The sequence below is a fragment of the Pristis pectinata genome, chromosome 10, assembly GCF_009764475.1.
Source record: "Pristis pectinata isolate sPriPec2 chromosome 10, sPriPec2.1.pri, whole genome shotgun sequence".
Taxonomy (NCBI): Eukaryota; Metazoa; Chordata; class Chondrichthyes; order Rhinopristiformes; family Pristidae; genus Pristis; species Pristis pectinata.
The window spans coordinates 64754779-64773874 of record NC_067414.1 but is presented as its reverse complement, the minus strand read 5'-3'; the positions used below and the strand labels follow the sequence as shown (position 1 = coordinate 64773874).

Below are 19096 nucleotides of genomic sequence, written 5' to 3'. Positions count from 1 at the left end.
CCTTCCCTCCCACATAGCTCCCTATTTCTCTATCATTCATGTGTCTATCTAAGAGTCTCTTAAATGTCCCTAATGTATCTGCCCCCACAACCTCTGCAGGCAGTGTGTTCCATGCACCCAACACTCTCTGTGTAAAAAACTTACCCCTGACATCCCCCTTATACCTTCCTCCAATCACCTTAAAATTACGTCCCCTCGTGTTAGCCATTGTCGCCCTGGGAAAAAGTCTCATTGGAATATCTGCTGAAACATATGAGATTTAGTACTTGTGGTAATGGAGGTGACTGGATCAACTTTGTTGGTGCTCTGTACCCAAAAATGCATTGATGGAAGCTTGAATTTGGTGCATTAATGAACAATTCAGCTGATATTGTCCTACATTATGCTTGGTTCACATCATTAACATGACATATAGACTCATGCTTGTCAGATGCTGTGTTCACCTTTCTGTCCAGAATCAAGACAATAAATCCAGATGAAATTTCCTAAAAATTCACTGTGGATTGCATCTTAAAAGCAATTAGAAATAATTACTTCAGTGCTATTGATTTTATTCTTTGATGTATATTTGATTAATGATATGTACAAGTTATGTGCTCAGTTAAGGAAGAAAGTGCGATGATAACTGAAAAGAAAACTAATAAGTTAAGGAGATAAATATATTATTAATGTAAGTCAAAAGAAACATAGGACTTAATAAAGTCCAAGATTGAATGATTATCCAATCCTGACTGTTGAAAGGAATAGTGGGAAAAATATATATTTTCTAGTCATAACTATCTACACTTCTATTGATTTGATAATTGTTGTATTGAATTGTAAAACTGACATGTTGTCCCATTACTAACATCAATAACAACAGGCAGGATGATCTTGTGGCAGAATTGAGATAAGTATATTCTTCAGATTATATGTGTACACTAAATAATAAACAGAAAGCCAAGTAAAAGTGTTGGAATGGTGTAAATTTGAAGAAAAGAAGAAGTAACTTGGCAGTAACTGATGTGAGTGAAAGAGCAAAGTAGCTATGCTACTAATGCTACTAACTTTCCTTCGGGGTAACACAAGAAATTGAACAAACTTTTGGAGCTGTTATTTCTAGGAGAATAAACCAAGAGACAAGAATGTAGAAATCTATAGGATAAAAAAAAATTTCATGCTTCTAGTTTTCTCTCTTCTCTGAGTTGTTCAGCTGTGGTTTTATTCTTAATGCATTTTCTTGATGTTCCACTTTTTATAATGCTCAAAAACTGTACATTGTTTTTAAGTCAATTAAATAGTTATTTCCATCGGCAGAAGATACAGAAGCCTGAAAGTGTGTACTACCAGGCTTCTATCCTGTTGTTGTTATAACACTATTGAATGGACTTCTTGTATGATAATATGGATTCTTGACTCATAATCTACTTCCTCGTGGCTTTGCACCCTATTGTCTGTCTGCACTGCACTTTCTCTGTAACTGTAACACTATACTGTCTCAATGTACTGAGGTAGTGAAATGATCTGTATAAATAGCATGCAAAACACAGCTTTCCACTGTACCTCAGTATATGTGACAATAATAAACCAATTACCAATTTCCCCTTTCACTCTGATTCTTCCCTACTACAGCCTGAATATTGGCTATACATATTTTTGCACCCTATATATGCACAAAGTGCTGGTGACTTGGATAATAAAGTGCAAAATGAGAACTTAAACTTAATCTAGGTTATGGGTCACACAAGAATCATGGGAGAGCATGGAAAGTTAAACCTTCTTATTAAACAAATATATTCCAAAGATACACCATATTGATTTCTGTGCATATATCAACAGTTCCCTATAAAACCATCATCTCTCCTAATAAGAATCTAATTTCATGTTTTCAGCCTAAATGCTTGTGCAATGCTACAGCATGGATGCAGAGGCAAGATGATCACTCCTGAATGTTGCCTCAGTCACCATTTTTCATTAGTAAAGCTGTTCAGTGAGCACCCATAAGTAATTCTGGAAAGGTTAAACCAACCCACTTACCACTTTAACTACACACTGCAGGCTAACAACTGGAGTTATTGAGCAATGATGAGAGGAGGTAAGAGCAGCTTGCTTTGTGTCTGTCTCAGCTAGAGCCAACTATAATGGTTCAACCAATACCCTTCCATTATTTGTTTTAAAAAATGAAATTATGATGTGTTGAATTTCTGCATGATTCTCCCAATCTTCTATAACAATAGCAATGGAAGATTTGTAGGACCTCTAACAGAACAGCCTAGATATTCACTTTTATCTGATTGCCCAGTGGATGTCAGGAACATTTGTTAGCAATCAAAGTCCTTGGGCAGCTTTGACAGCTACCCAAGCAGGGGGTGCAGTTTTGCCAGCTGCCAGCAACTTTGTTCAGTCATTTCAAAGGCAGGACTTGTTCTGCCTCACTCACATGATGGGCATTATTTTGCTCAAAGACTTGCCACAACACAGGCCTTGTCATTTTGAATTTGGATTTTCCTTACCAGCAAGTCAACATATTGAATTCATAAAAATTGCTTAAAACAAAGATTGTTGGCAACTTGCTACTGGCAATGAATTCTAGCTCATTGACTTCTATACCTTCATTGACATCAGTGGAGATGAAATTCAGAACTGAAGTTCAACACATTGTGAGTTCAATGTTTACAATAGATAGCAAATTTCTGTTTTAATATCAACACTTTCCACTCAAATTTAAATAGGAGAAGCATATATTTTAATTTGTAATTTGCCACTTTCACCTTATTAAGTAAGGATCATGTTCTCCTTGAATGGATCAAAATACAAGTAAAATATTTAGTATTAGATAAAAATATTTTCTGTTCCATCCCTGATACCTTTGTAGTGGAACAAGAGTTAAATGCTTAACCTACATGGAATCTTATCCTTCTGTTGTCTGAATTGCGGCTGAATATTTGAATTAAATTGTTTGCATTAAAAGGCTCAGGCCCTTCAATGAGCTATTCCAAATAAAAACCTCAGAAACAAAGTTAAGTCCTAATCCATTATTTCAAGCACTATTTAGGAGGCAGCTATTTAACATATTCTAATCGAGGCAAGATCAAAGGCAAGCTCCATTTTGTGATTAAAAGGGTGGTACATGTTTGTATTATTTTTGTACAACAGATAACACCAGCAGCAACTAACTTGAAAATCAGAAACAGAAAGACACCAGAACAAATCTAATTTGGAAGTAACCAAGAAAGAGCTTGATATGAAAAGCAGAAAGTCATTTTTAATAGATTGATACAACAGCAGCATTGTCTAACATTAAAACTAATGATCCCACCACCCACTTTGATGGGGATCCTGCAGGTATAAGAAGTAGTCTGGTCAACAAGTTCTCTCTGGAAACAAGTTAATCTCAGAACCACATTGTTGATTGTTCCTATCCATTCATAACTTTTCAAATTCTGATGTTCACATCCTGCAATGAATTAAGTTGCAGCAGCCAGAAGAAATATCTGAACTCAAGGGAAAATGATGTTCCAGATTCTAATGTTACAATCCTTCTTCTACAATACAATAAATTTCTTACAAGAGTTCAGCTGACAATACTGTTTATATCATGGTGGGGGCCTCTTGAGTAGTGTGATGTTGCTGAGGTTATGAATATAATTTTTCACTGAACTACTTCTGAGATTTCAAACCAATGGTTGTACCGTGTGATCAGGTTTGACACTGAAATAAACTCTCTTCTCCAGAGACAAAACTGAAGATTGAAATATTGCTACATAATTGTAAGGGTATAAATTAAAATGGAAGATAGATTCAACTCATTGCACAAACTGTTTGGCTTTAAAGAAGTGAAAGTATCAATTCACAAGCACTTTACTAATAAAAGCTCAATAAAAACAGTGGCTTTACATGTCACATTGAAATTCAATTGCCATGACATATTTCTTATGCATCACACAATGGAATTGAAGTGTAAAATCAATTGCAATATGTAATCAACACTTCCATGCACAGATAGTGCATAATGCAACTTTGAATAGCATGCATCTCTGTGAATAACTTGCCAACGTAAAGGCCATTAGGCAGACAGCAATGATGTCAATCACTTGACATTGCTGCTGCACTGTTGGAGAATGAAAACTTGAATTGAATATGGCGTGGGCTTCAACCAGGAGATAGACCTTAGCAGATGGAAGCATTGGAAATTATTTGTGATAATGCTGATGAAACTGCCACTTAAAATAACAATAGATTCTCTGATGCACTGATGGAGCAACATTCTCAATATTTTCTGAATGACGCCTTCTATTATTTTGGGCAGCAGGTGTGGGGTGTGTGGGAGGATAACAGCCCCAATCTTCTCCTTAAGGACACATCTCTATTGCACAACGTCCAACTGACCATTGGATAAATGGGTTCATCTTCATCATGGGCGTACAAGCGTTCTACATCTCCACCCTTCATTGGAGGGGTCTGAGACCCCCTCCACTTCTTCCTTAGAGGCCCAACAAGTTCCCCTCCACTAACATACACATTCATCTAGTTGAACTTGTCCTAACATGAACAGCTTCTCCTTCAACTCCACTCACTTTCTCCAGATTAAAATAGACACTCATGTGGGCTCAAGCTACACCTTTTGTGGGATATGTAGTATAACTTTAGTTTCAATCCTTCTCATGACCACTTCATCAACTCTTTCTCCAGTACATTAATCACTAAATTGGTGCTGCTTCCTGCACTCAAATAGAACTTGAAAATGTCACCTCTTTTGCTGCCAACTTCCCCTTCCTGTCCGCTTTCTGACTATTCGCTTCTGGATCTCTCCATCTCAGGTTATGTGAACATCCATTACAAGCCCACGGACTCCTGCAATTATCTTGACTATACTTACTCCCACCCTGTTGGAAGGACTCCATTCCATTCTCTTAGCTCCTCTGTTTCTGTCACATTTGCTCTGATGATGAGACATTCCGCACCTATAACATGTTCCTTCTTCCTAAACTGTGGACAGAACCTTTGACAGCATCTCGTCTATTTCCTGGACATCTGTTCTACCACCTCTCCTCTTTGACAGAGCAAGAACAGAGTACCTGCTCCTTTCTTTACACCCCACCAGCTTTCACCTTCAATGGATCATCCTTCAAAATTTCCACCAGCTCCAACAAGATTCCACTATCAGACACATATTTCCCTCCTCTTTAAGCACTTTGAATGAATCATTCACTTTGTCACTCCCTCATCCTCTCTTTTATTCCTGCCAACCACTTCTCATCTTATGGTACTTCCCCATATGACTGGAGGAAATTCAACATGTGTGTTTTCACCTCTTCCCTTTCCACAATTCAGGAATCCAAGCAATTCTTCCAGGCAAAGTAGTGATTAACTTGCACTTATTCCACTTGAAGTAATGTGCTCAGCTTTCTCATGGAGCTTAATCTAACTCAGGAGCAATTACTTGATTAGATGACAAAGTTTTTAATGATCTGATCATCTCTTTAACTTCAACAGGGAGGAGATGAAAAGACATGTATGTCTCATGTCTTGGTCACCGATGTCAACAGACTTTTGTAAAAGAGGAAGACATTTTTAAAAAAGCTGTCATTTTTTTGCCATTCATTTATGGATATTACTGTTATTGGCAATCCCTACATGTGCACATTTCGTGTTCCAGTAATCATTACAATAAATTTACTTCCCTGATTCTATTCATTAAATCTTTTAATCAAGTTGTTCCATCACATTTCAAAAATAACTTTTATTCATTATGTACATGCTGTGTACCAGGGAGTATACTCTTTTGTTGGGAGGTCATGGTGCAGTTGTACAAGATGCTGGTGAGACCACACTTGGAGTATTGTGTTCAGTTTTGGTCACCCTGCCATAGGAAAGATGTTATTAAACTTGAAAGAGTGCAGGAAAGGTTTACAAGGATGTTGCCAGGAGTTAGGGGACTGAGTAATAGGGGAAGGTTAGACAGGCTAGGACTTTATTCCTTGGAGTGCTGGAGACCAAGAGGTGATCTTACAGAAATGTATAAAATTATAAGGGGCACAGATAGAGTGAATGCACTCAGTCTTTTTCCCAGTTTGGAGAAACAAGAAGTAGAGGGCATATGTTTAAGGCGATAGGGGAAAGACTTAACAGGAACTTAAGGGGAAACATTTTTACACAAAGGGTGGTATGTATGTGGAATAAGCTACCAGAGGAAGTGGTTGAGTCAGGTACAATAACAATTTTTAAAAAAACACTTGGACAGGTACATGGATAGGAAAGGTCCAGAAAGTTATGGGCCAAATGCTGGCAAAAGGGACTAGCTTGGATAGGGCACCTTGGTCGGCATGGACTAGTTTGGCCATAAGGCCTGTTTCCATGCTGAGTGACTCTCTGACTCTACTAGAAGTATTCTGCACATGCTACAAGATGCAATGCACTTCAAAAAAACTGGCTGAAATGTTTAAAAGTCATTTTGTTGATTAGTTCTATCGCTTAGTAGTTATAGATAGATCAAAATAGCAGGGCCCTACTTCAGCAATGCTAGAAGTGCATTCAGTAATTTACCATTTGGTGCAATTCTGCCTCATGCATCACACAGGAAGCCAAATAGTTAATAAGCAGGCTTTTAGTCTAAACCCATTTTACTCTGTTTGAAAAACTGTAAAAATATTTTTTTGCTGTGTTAAAATGTAGAGATGATGGGAATAGCCATTCAGTTCTTGAGTCTAAAAGTTGTCATCTTTCAAAGAAACAGAAGTAAAATAATTACTTGATTGTAGTAGCTTTTTTTCATAGGGATCTTTGGAGATTAGCAAACAAGAAAAATTTATGAGCATCATAACTTGCATACGTAAGTACAAAGGTAGTTGCAATATACAAATAGAATTACCTTCCTGTTGTTATTTATGTTTCAACAAGCACACTATCTCTTACTCTTCAGGCTCCAGGGAAGTTAGTTATGACACAAAGAGCCAGCTTTGATGTAGCTTTTTTGTGTCTTGAAAACAGATAGCTAACACATGGCTGCCATCTGGTTTATGTAAAGCGATAAGGTGTAACAGACAAATCTAGCAACATTATTAAGGATGCAAGGAGATGACAGATTAGCTTACAAACATATGGAACTGGTGAACAGAAGATCAACTGGTCCATCCAATTAGTCCTATATCACAACACCTGGATCATTGTGACTAGACATTTCTTCAGTTGCCCCAGCTGTAGGAAGGACAAGGAAAAAGAGAAAGCATAAGGAACTATTAAAAGAAATAATATTCTGTAATATTCATCACCATTCCTCTTGGGCAATATCTACCAGTCCCAGAGATCACATGGAGAACAAATCGTATCTCTAAAGTTACCAGCACCCCACCTGATGCCACTTGTTCAAGAACTTGTCAATTTCTCTACTGAAAGCAGCGCAGGAACATTACTTGTCCTGCTCAATGAGAAAAGAAGAACCACCTACCTTACATCATTCCCACTCTTACACATTCCCAGTCCTTCCCAATCTGTTTAAATTGCAATAATTAGAAAATCATAGAATGAATGAAACCATTCAATCCTTTGTAACTTTATGTTATCTTGTTAGAACATAGAACACTACAGCACAGTACAGGCCCTTCAGCCCACGATGTTGTGCCGACATTTTATCCTGCTCTAAGATCTATCTAACCCTTCTCTCCCACATAGCCCTCTATTTTTCTATCATTCATGTGCCGACCAAAGAGTCTCTTAAATGACCCTAATGTATCTGCCTCCACCACCTCTGCTGGCAGTGCATTCCACACACCTACCACTTTCTGTGTAAAAAACTTACCTCTAACGTCCCCCCTATACCTTCCTCCAATCACCTTAGAATTATGCCCCCTCATGTGAACCATTTTTGCCCTGGGAAAAAGTCTCTGACTGTCCACTCAATCTATGCCTCTTATCATCTTGTACACCTCTATCAAGTCACCTCTAATCCTCCTTCACTCCAAAGAGAAAAGCCCTAGCTCGCTCAACCTCTCCTCATAAGACTTGCTCTCCAATCCAGGCAGCATCCTGGTAAATCTCCTCTGCACCCTCTCTAAAGCTTCCACATCCTTCCTCTAATGAGACAATCAGAATTGAACACAATACTCCAAGTGTGGTCTAACCAGAGTTCTATAGAGCTGCAACATTACCTCGTGGTTCTTGAACTCAATACCCCAACTAATGAAGGCTAACACACCATACACCTTCTTAACAACCCTATCAACCTGCGCAGCAACCTTGAGGGATCTATGGATGTGGATCCCAAGATCCCTCTGTTTCTCCACACTACTAAGAGTCCTGCCATTAACCTTGTATTCTGCCTTCAAATTCGATCTCTGAAAGGGTATCACTTCACACTTTTCCAGGTTGAGCTCCATCTGCCAACCTTGCATCTGCATAACCTCGCTAATTAAAGGTTTTCTCCTGACCCTTACTCATGGCCCTGCAAACATTCTGCTTCCAAATATTTACCTGATCCGCTTCCTTCAACAACCCTTTCATCTTTTTGAGATGATAGACACCAGGTCAAAAAAATTGCTGTGTGAAAACAACTCTCCTATTACCTCTAGACATTTGCCATTTACCTTATTGCTGTTTGCTGACCTTACTTCCACAGGAAGCAGCTTCTCCTTAGCAACTCTATCAAAAGATTGGATGTTTTTCAATATTTGTAATATTTTTCTCTAAACCATTCAATTCAGCCAGGTGTATTTGTGGCATCCAGATCATAAGAGGTGATGCCTGTTGTTGTGGGTTGGAGTACACTGGAGCTATAATTGTAGGATGTTCCCAACTGTGAAACCAACATTTGTGAGTGGTTCTGTGTTCCAGATGCGGAGTTATTCTGATCTGTGGGAAATCTAAATCATGGGTGGGTCCTGAACCTGAGGAGGTCCCAAGCTTGTTAGGAATGAGCAAAAGGTGGGTTGGAGGTGTCTGATGATGTTCCGACAGAACGTAATGGTGACTAGGATGCTTGATGTAGGATAGTGCTTTTGAAAGTTTCTTAGGGATGGGAACAGAGTGATTAGATGTGTGAGGGATGGGTACTGGTAACTTTCTGAGCCTGAAAATGCACTGTCACAAATATACAAAGCTATGAAATGAATCAGATAAATAGCTGATTTATTTTTGCCTACATTTTTGAGGAGAGCTGGAAGATTGAATTAGCTTTGTTCACTTGCTTCTGGTGATAAAGCAGCTTAATTATTCATATCTTAGCAAATTTTTCAGCACACTTTGAACATTATTGGGTAATTGCATTTGAAAGTAGATGTAACATATTGAGCAAATTATCTTGGAATTTCTCCTATTCCACCCCACTAATCTTGGCAGAAATCCACTAGCAGAGCACAACCAACTTCAAGGATTGACACAGCCTTGGAATATCCAGCTTGGATCATGGGGTTCCTCTTATTAAATATATTATTGTTGTTTCATTAAATATTAGGCAGTAAGAGAAGATACTTCAGAGTTACCAGTAGCATAATTACCTGGAAAATATCTCAGGCAAAGTATGTAAGAGATAGTTGACAGATTTAGATTTTAAAAGCTTTTATTGATGTGAATTTCCTAAAGATGAGCGTGGTTTAAACATTTTTACATTCCAGGTTTGTAGTAGATGGTGGCTATCTCCTGCATTACTTTTGATGTATTACATCATGTCATTGTAGTTGCTTGGAAGATCACATTATTACATTTCCAGCCAGAGTCCAAGTGCAATATTGTGCAAGAGTGTGGTTGTATCTCGTGGAGCTACTTCAACACTTGTTTATGTTTTACAGCCATCACTGATGCAAAGATACTTGAAGACATTAATTAAGGATTTGTTTGAGTTATGAACCATGGAGTGTACTTTCTACAGCTGTACATGAGCAGGATTAGGCAGAAGTTAAAATAATAGGGGAGAGACTAAACATAACACTAAGCTTTTTGCAACTGGGATATTAAGAGCCTTGAGTTCCATTGAGATACAGGTCAACAACAGTACAAATGAAAGGTCATCCTGCCAAACTTGTGGTGCACTACTGTGCACACTCTGGAATTCTTAAACCGATATCCATACGGAGAGTGTTCTGTTTCTTTATTTGGTACACTGATTTTTTATGCCTTTTGTTGGCTTTGTTTAATTAGGTTGGGATCACTTTTTTCTGTTAAGTTTAATTTACCTTTTAAAAAGTTTTGTTCATTTTTTGTGACAAGCAGTGTTATTTGCAGCAGCACCTGCTGGTAGTACAAGCATTCGTTACTCTGGAGATGGAAGATCTGGATGATTTCTAAAAGATTCTTCAAAGCCTAATATGCCTGTGCTGAGACAGATGGTATAGCTTCACTTGCTGGTATACCATTAGCACCTCTGTGTTCATAACCTTATTTGTTTATAGGACTACAACAATACATTGCATGAACCTTTTAGAAGATGAGTTTAAGAAGTAAACTATTTCTCCAAGCAAGGACAAGGATTATATTTTTATGTGGCATCATTATTGGCTAGTTGTTGCTACAGCTGCATAACTAATTTAGCTACAACCTTAACAAGCATTAATTATGCTAAATTTGCGTTTTCTGCATTGAATGGGTATAGTAAATAAGCACATGATGACTATATCATTAATTAAAACAATAATTAAAAGAGCTGCATCAATAATTAAAACTTCCTAAAATCTTAATAATTTATATTCAGAAGTGTACAGTAAAAGTAAAAGCATTAACTTATTTCATTCTATTTATCCACAGGCACTGGCAAAGGACATAGCCAGAAACCTGAAAGTCATGCAGTAAGCTTACTCTCACTGAACTGTAGTCTCTTACATAAAATTGACAAACAAATTAGTTCCTTTGAAACCAGACACTCCCCTGCCAGTCTCCTGATGAGTTTAAGGCTGTTGCTTGAGCAAAACACTTCAGTTAAATTCTTATAAAAAGCACAGGCACATTGCTTGATACAAAGCATTGGATGCGAATCAATGGGCAGTTATTGAATATGTAAGAAATATAAGTAAATAATTAACCACTTGAATCCGATTCATTTTCCTCATTGGTTTGTACTTAGCTACAGCACACTGAACACTGCTTTTGGTACATGGATCACCCTTCAGAATTTTGTCAGTGGTTTCAGATTGATTTAGGAATTAGCTTGCTGTTCACACCTTACAGCTGAAATGAAGTTGGTTTGAGATGAATTGATATTGTTCCATAATGCTTCTGCTGGAAGCCAAGGGGATTGCAAACAACATGGCAATGAATGGCAGATGTTGTTTGGGCGACAAATGTATGTGATCAAAGATTGGCAGGCAAACTTTTTAAATCTAGCATACAATAGGTCAGATAAATATCTTCCATCCATAATGGCTGGCTCATTTGTGAAGAGAGATTTGGCAGATCTGTCATTTTGGCAGGAATATCAAATAGTTCTTTCACTGCTTCTGAATTCAACTAAACTAATAGTTAACAGCATTATAACCATTTGAGGTGGAGGCATTGAGTGCAGTACATTTAACAGAACAGTTAGATCATAAATTTTACTAAATATGTGATAACATTATAGCTAGGTAGGAATTGTAATGTTTTTACATGCGTTAGAAGGTTAAATATTGGAACAGTCCCAGGGAAAAAAGGCTTTTAAACCTCAGAGTTAAATATAGTTTGTTCAGTGTTGATAATCTGAAGAAAAAACATATGACTGTTACACTTAAACAAAAACATCTTCCAACCATCGTTGGGTCAGCACTGATCACCCCAGCATCTCCATGAATACCTTGATGGCACGCCATGAAAGTACCCCTAATTTTACAGTAAAAACTGTATGAATGTCAAGGGCAGCATCATTACTGCAATCTATCAACAGCAAGTGCTTAGCTTTACCATGTATGGGAAGGTGCTTTGTCCACAGGGCTCTGATTTCCCGAGGCTTCCAAAGAATCAAAATGAGAGTTTAATACTTTGTTGTTTTGAGCCCAACTTTCAGACATATTGAATAAAAATGTTTCCAGTGCTCAATGATTTAGTGCACATCACACCTAAATTTCTATGGAAAATAAATTGTGAATAAGTATCAGGGCTTACAGTAGCGTTCACAAAGTCTATGATTTTCCATCAGGGTCCAATGTTTCTAATGCGTGTGATGCAAAGGGCACCACATGTGCGGTGGCATACAACAGAATGCAATGCATGTCTGAAAGTCTTTGCTGAATTTTCTTTTACATTTGCAGGCCACTTCCGTTTCCACAGCATCTGTGAGGCATGCAGTTGCATAACTTAAAAGTCGATGCTAAAAACTGACTCAAATAGGTTCTCTAAGTCATATGCTTACTGGTTCCCCTTCAAGACCCTCACAGCACCAAAGCCCACTCATTCAAAGCTCATGTCTTTTGCTCAGTCCCCTCTCCCTTTCCACTTACTGATCAAATGAACACCCCACTCAGTGACTACCAAATCATACCCCTGCACTCATTAATCATGACTGGATCCCCGCTCCACCAACCCGCTTACAACCAAACAACCCCACCCAGTAATCAAATAACGTGGTCTCTCTTACTCACCAAACACAAGACCTTTCCAACCCATCCCAAGCACCCAAACAGACTTCAACTTCTCTATAAATACCATCAACATTAAATATATATTTATGTACTAGATGTTAAAGAAAGATGCCACAATATTTTGAAAAGGAAGGAACATTCAAAGCCAATTAATGGGAATAACACCAGCACAGATGGGAAATATGAACTGAGGGAAGATGGACAAAAGAGCACTATGTATCGGGTAATTTACATTTCAAAAATTCATAACCAATAACCAAAGTGAATTTAACTTTTACTGTAGTACAGTTGTACGGGGTGTTCTTTACGTCAGCCAATTTACAGTTATGGGTACCACCATAGGATATGCAATACTACATCAATTAACATAGGTGTCCAAATGCTATAAATTGTCTATTAACTGTTCCCTTTCAGTTAAATCAACTTGCAGCTGATAATCTATTTAGTATTTCTGAGTTATGATGCTTCGTGCAGGCAGCTGAAGACATATGAACACAAGGTTAATCCAAGACCAATTCTGAAAATGGGAACTGAATGTACTTAAAACCACTAAACCTTTCTTGGAAGACGTTTTGACCCTTTTTGAGGAAATATGTTGATGCATTCCACATGCGTTGATCTTAGATTTTTATTGTTTTGTGAATACTTATGTTTATCATTTATGGTGGTGAGTGGGCACAGACCTGGGGAATTACTTGCCATATGTCTCCAGGATTACCGCAAATACAAAAGGAATTTAAAACAACCTTGTACTTCTCTGTAGCATATCATCACTTGTTAAAATTAAATGAGTGAATGATGTATTTTTATGAAAAAAATCTCATGAAGATCTCATTCCACTGTTTTGAGTTTAATGTTCATATTTCCATCTGTCGTGGCTAATACATCAAACATATACCTACTGGACTATATAATTTTGTACTAAAGAAATGGTAGAAGTTCACAATGCTAAATAGTATAAATAGTTTAAATTCTTTCTCTGGGATGGGCAATAAATGTTGCCAATGACACATACATCCAAGAAAAATGAATAATAATAATACTATGGCAAAAAGACTTGATAACAAGTTGATTATACAGGGAAGTTTATTTTATGTTTTAATAGTTGGAATACTGATGAATATTGGCTATGATTTCCCATCTGCTGAATACCAATCTCTTAATGGATGTAGGGTGCACTGGACAGGAAGTTGCCTGAGGGTGATCAGTAGCATTGGCAGCATTGTGCCAATGAGCAGCTCTGTTGAATGATTTTGTGCCAAGGATCTCTCTCTCGAGTTTGGCTTGTCTTCTTTGCAATATGATGAGATCAAGTCTGCACAAACTAACTAAGTTGAAAATTCAGAATTTAAATACCAAATCAAAGCCAAATGGAGATATTGATTTGGGGTTGTGGTGTAAAGCAAGCAATAAGGAATTCCATCTTACACCAGTGAAGAATGTCTTATCAATGCAAGAACTGTGGATTTGTTTATATTGCCAACAACAATTTCTAAACTTAGTAGGAAATAAAGACAAAAAAAAATCATACAAATGAAGGAAATTCTGTTTCAAAAAAATCAGTCCCTTGACTAAGCTTGAGATATATTTGATGTTAGTCTCAATACTTCCACTGACAGGGATATTTAAATTATCCATCTGCAGTTTAACACTGTGGACAAGACCATCTCCACCAAAAGATCCAAATGTAGCATCTCTGGAATAAGGCATCATCATTTATTATGTGCAATGTGAATGGGTGTCAGGGTCCTCCTGTTTCTTTTGGGAATGGACTAATAACGTTTTTGCAGCATTAAATATGACAGTGTTCCATGAATAGTGTCACTTGTTTATGTTGATGAATTTAAAACTGCAAGATTTGTAAGTTCAAAGACCTCAATTCACAACAACAAAGGCAAACTCTGAGCTATCTCTTTCAGACATAGGTTTATCAACAACACTGTAGGGGGCAACCCTTCAACAAAACCCTAAATCATAGGCTTCAGCAGGTTTTCCCTGAGCAATCCAATCTTCAGTGTAATGCATCTGAACTTCATAGAAGGACACTCAGAACCTGCACAAGTAATATAGAGTTAGTTTACTTGTAATTGTCATAACTGCAACTCAATTTTGTTTTATCACTTGGTTAGTTCTTACTGACTAGTATCTCACTACATAGACCCACTTTTGATCCATATCACTTGATAGCTTTATCCTACAATGGTCTATATTTGGAAAATTTAACCACAGTCTTTTGTGGGGAGAGTTCCAGATTTATACTAGCTTCTGTGCAGGATAACTCTCTTTTCAGCGCCAGACTGCAATAATATTGTAAGCCATCACACTCAGTTGGCTGTGTGGCAGTAACAGGGAAAAACAGTTGTCTCTCCCATGGAGACAAGACTATTCTCATGGTACATCTCCTCAGCAAACATACAGCTCTGCATGAGGGCAGAATGCTGTAGTTGTATGCCAGTCTGAGTTTCCATGGCAACAATGTGAGTGAGCTGTATTTCAACAGTCTCCATTATAGTGTGCTCCACTGCTATGCTCTTAAAGCTGACTGCTTGCTCACTGTTAGACTGAATGGTGTCCCTGCTCCATACAAAACCTAATCCAACTTGGACTGGACTCCTTAATCTTCTGAGCCATTGGCAAAAGCTTGCTGGCAATGTGCACCTATAATTTCCTGGCTTATATCCAATAGCCCAACAGTTTTCATTGCTAACTTGGATCCTTGAAATTTACACCTAAGTCCTCTGCAGCAATGTTACTATGTAATGCCTCTGGCTTTCTATCCCTGTCTGAGTTCCTGTAGTGTTCCATCATTTGGAGACCTCTTCCCCTCTAAACAGTGCATGGTGAGCATCTCTGATTTGGAGCTTGCTGGGGTCAGAGTGAGTGACATTACATCTTTGGTAACACAGGGCACCTCCTCAACTAATGGAAACAGTAAGTCAACATTTACAGCGTGGAGTAAAAGTTATGATAAAGGATAAGTTTTAATATGAAGAGTGTGCAAAATGGCTTACTTGTAGCAATAATAATGAGTCCTGTTTATGACTAATTAACTAGACTAATTCTCTCAAGGAATAGGAATGTGCTACTGCAAAGTCACCAACAAATTTGTAAAGAGGGCATATTGTTTATATGTGATCCATAGTTTAATCAGGGCCTGTCATAATCATATGCGACAGAATTCCTACTCACCCTTTGTGTATCAAGAGTCCATGCTGCCGTGGCCTGGAAAAGATCGAGGGCCGTTATGTTTTTAGTGGGAGGTCAAAAGCTTTATAGTTAAGTTGGAAGTGAGATGTTCATTGTGAATGGTGGATTCATCCTATGCTTTCCTCAAAGCATCCTCACTGTCACCATCTCTGAGGACGTGTCTTCCCAAGAGACCAAGCAGTGAGCTGGCATGTTCTTTAAATCTCCATGCATGGTGAGTTTTCAGTTGTCACTCATATCAAAGTGCTCTCTGTGAATAGTTCTGTCACGGCACCTGTCTGGAGAAGCAACACTGGCCAGGACTGGGAACTGTTGAATTATAGATTTCAGTGTTCTAGAGCCAGCACACAGTGCAGAATTTAACTGGACGTCCATGCATTTGGTAGGAGTGCTAGCAGCCCAGATGGAGGCGCAGTGCTTGCTCTTGAGAAGACTGAGACAAGGGGCTTCTGAAGGCAACTGGTTTGTTGGTCATAGCGCACAGGATGAGATCAATTTTTTGTGGCCCTGGTATCATTCAGGTGAATTTGCACTGTATGTCTCCAAGGTCAAAGTATGTTTCATGAGCTGCAGTGTCTAGATCAGAACAATGTGATGGTCATGTGATCTGCACAAGGATCTGTATGATTGGCCCATCCCTTGTATTCTAGCCTCCTTGAGGAGGGAGTCAAAATTCTATTAGCCTTTTTAATAATGTTTTACAAGTGTATTAGATTTTAGTGATTGTCTGCTTCTGATCTTTTGTCATTAAGGAAATGTTTTGATTTTTCTTTTCAGGTTCAAGGTGGATGAGCTCCACCTTTGAAAACAATGCCAATTCTCTGTCTCTGTATCCAAACTAATAACCAGGCCATTCCAATGCTGAATCCTGCATAACAAGAAGGCACAAAATTCAAGGTAACGAATTTGCTCCATGTGGACTCAGTGGGTCAAAGGGCCTGTTTCCATCCTGTACTACTTAGTGACTCTAAGCTTCCATGTTTCCATTTTTATTTATGACATAGAAGGAGGCCATTCAGCCCATTGAGTCTGTGCCAGCTCACAGAGCAATCCCCTTCCCCCATCTGGAAAGAGATTCACAAATGCAAGCTATTGACTTCTTGCAAGAGGCAACATATTTTACAGGGCACAGAGAAAAATAAGAAAGCAGGTCTCCTCATAGTCCCTGCCTTTGCTATTCTGCTCATACACCTTGTCTCCCTTTTCAATTACATCTACACAAACCTACTTATAACCACATCCTGGTATATTCCAATGAAAATTATTTTTGAAGGAGTGCTTTTGAACAGGAATTTGTCCTTTTTTCTGTCACTGTAACCAGTTTAAATGAGACTGTAAATACTCTCAATGGTTCACAGCAGAAGTAGCACCAGATACTTCCCACTTATCAAAGTAGGAAAATGACCACATCACTGCACTGCAACCAATATGCAATCAGCATGTTATTAGGAAGGGGGAAAGGGTGCACAGTAAGAAAGGAATTGCCAGAGAAATGTGACTCCATATCAGCAGTATCACTCTGATACAACACAGCACAGGTGGCCTGTCTACCACAGGTGACAGAACCACTTCATTCTGAGGAAGAATGTGTACAAGTCAGCATGAAATTGTGCAATCTTCTAAAACAGGGACTATTATCAGCCTGCTGCTATTGCTGAGTATGATAATTGAACTCAGTGCTTTTGCCACAGGCCCCACCAGGCAGTGTCGGTAGGCTTAACAAGAATCAGGCCATGTGCAGTTCACAGATTCCACATGCCATGTTTTGAGAAGGCTTAATGTACAATGCATTAAATCCATCACCGACAAAGGAAACTGAGAGACTGACAGGGTTTTGATGTTTTGAAAGATGTGGCAATGAGTACCCAAACTTTCTGCAATACATGCCCCAGAATGATGCATGATAGAGATGATCATTATGCTCAAACCCTGAGACAACCAAAGATTTAACACTAATTGCAATCTGAAGACAAAGTGGAAGGCACACTCCTTGGAGATAAGGGTAATCCACTTCTAAAATTGCTTGTTGCATTGTGATTCAGTCTCTGTGTTTCTCAGCAAAGAGCATACGCAATGCATATTCAAGAAGCAGCAAGTTAAAAGGGCCAATATTTGTTGTGTTGATGTAAGTGTGTGTTGCTCTAGTTAAATAATATAGAACTTTTAGGTTGTTAAGTATTTTGGTTAAACTCTGCTTCCTAGTTTTATGGAACTAATTTTACCCGTTTTCTGCAAAGCCCCATTATAGTTCCTGGCTGTCAGAATCCGGAGGGTATTTTCCCATATATAATGGATAGAGAAATGGAGGGCTATGTGGGAGGGAAGGGTTAGATAGAGCAGGATAAAATGCCGGCACAACATTGTAGGCCAAAGGGCCTGTACTGTGCTGTAATGTTCTATGTAATAGTTTCAAAGTTATGCCTATGTATTTTATCTCGGCAACAGCATTCATTACAGTATATGGAAGCTGCTGGCAATGCCAGCATTTATTTTCCTTATTGCCCCTAGAGTAAGGAAGCAATTAAGAGTCATGAGCAACAAACTATCTGCTGGAGAAAATCAGCGGGTTGAGTAGCATCTGGGGGTGGGGGGGGGTGGGAAGGGGGGTGGAAAGGAACTGTTGATGTTTTGGGTCTTATCTCTGCATCAGGATGTCTCCAATTAAGAGTCAATCTCATTTGTGGGACTGGAGTCACATCTAAACCAGACAAGTAAAAATGGCAGATTTCCTTCCTGAAGGACAATTAACCAGATGGATTTTTACAGCTATCTGATACTTTCATGGTTTTCATTACTGACATTTCATTACTAACTCTTAATTCAAGATTTACTTACTGAAATTTAAACACCCAGCGGATGTAGTGTGATTCAAACACACATCTCTGCACCAATGTTTCAGGCTACTGGATCCTATTCCAGTAACCTAAACTCTATGTGACTACTCCCAAACCCAAGCCCTTAGAATTGCATTATTGTGACCAATATAATATCAGAGGCCTTGGCAAGATTTTGGAAGCCAAATAACCAAATACTATAATACAAGAAATGATGATGTGGAGTTATTGGCTTGACTGAACTAGCTCCATTCAGAGAGCAATCTCCTTGAGGATTGCCATGATGTCACCATGATGACATTGTGATGATCCAAAGTGGAGTGTTTCCTTCAAAGTTCAGTGTTTCATTAGTTCTTTTGTTGTTTTAGACAAGGCACAGTGAAGGTTAACAGTCACTCATTTATCCTTTGTATCTGTCCCAATGTCACCCAAGAATATTAGTGATGGCTTCAAAGGTTGTTCTCAGAATCAGAATCAGGTTTATTATCACTGACATATGTCATGAAATTGTTGCTTTTGGTGACATACCAAATCTCT

The 19096-nt window shown here is 38.4% G+C and overlaps 1 long non-coding RNA gene across 1 annotated transcript in view; it reads left to right on the top strand.

Annotated features, from left to right (window-relative positions):
- Window positions 1-16597, top strand: part of LOC127575357 (uncharacterized) — a 157464-nt gene extending 140867 nt beyond the window's left edge. The window contains exon 4 of the long non-coding RNA XR_007957039.1: window positions 16503-16597. This is a non-coding gene — a long non-coding RNA (uncharacterized LOC127575357). The remainder of the gene's footprint in view (window positions 1-16502) is intronic.
- Window positions 16598-19096: the final 2499 nt, after the last annotated feature.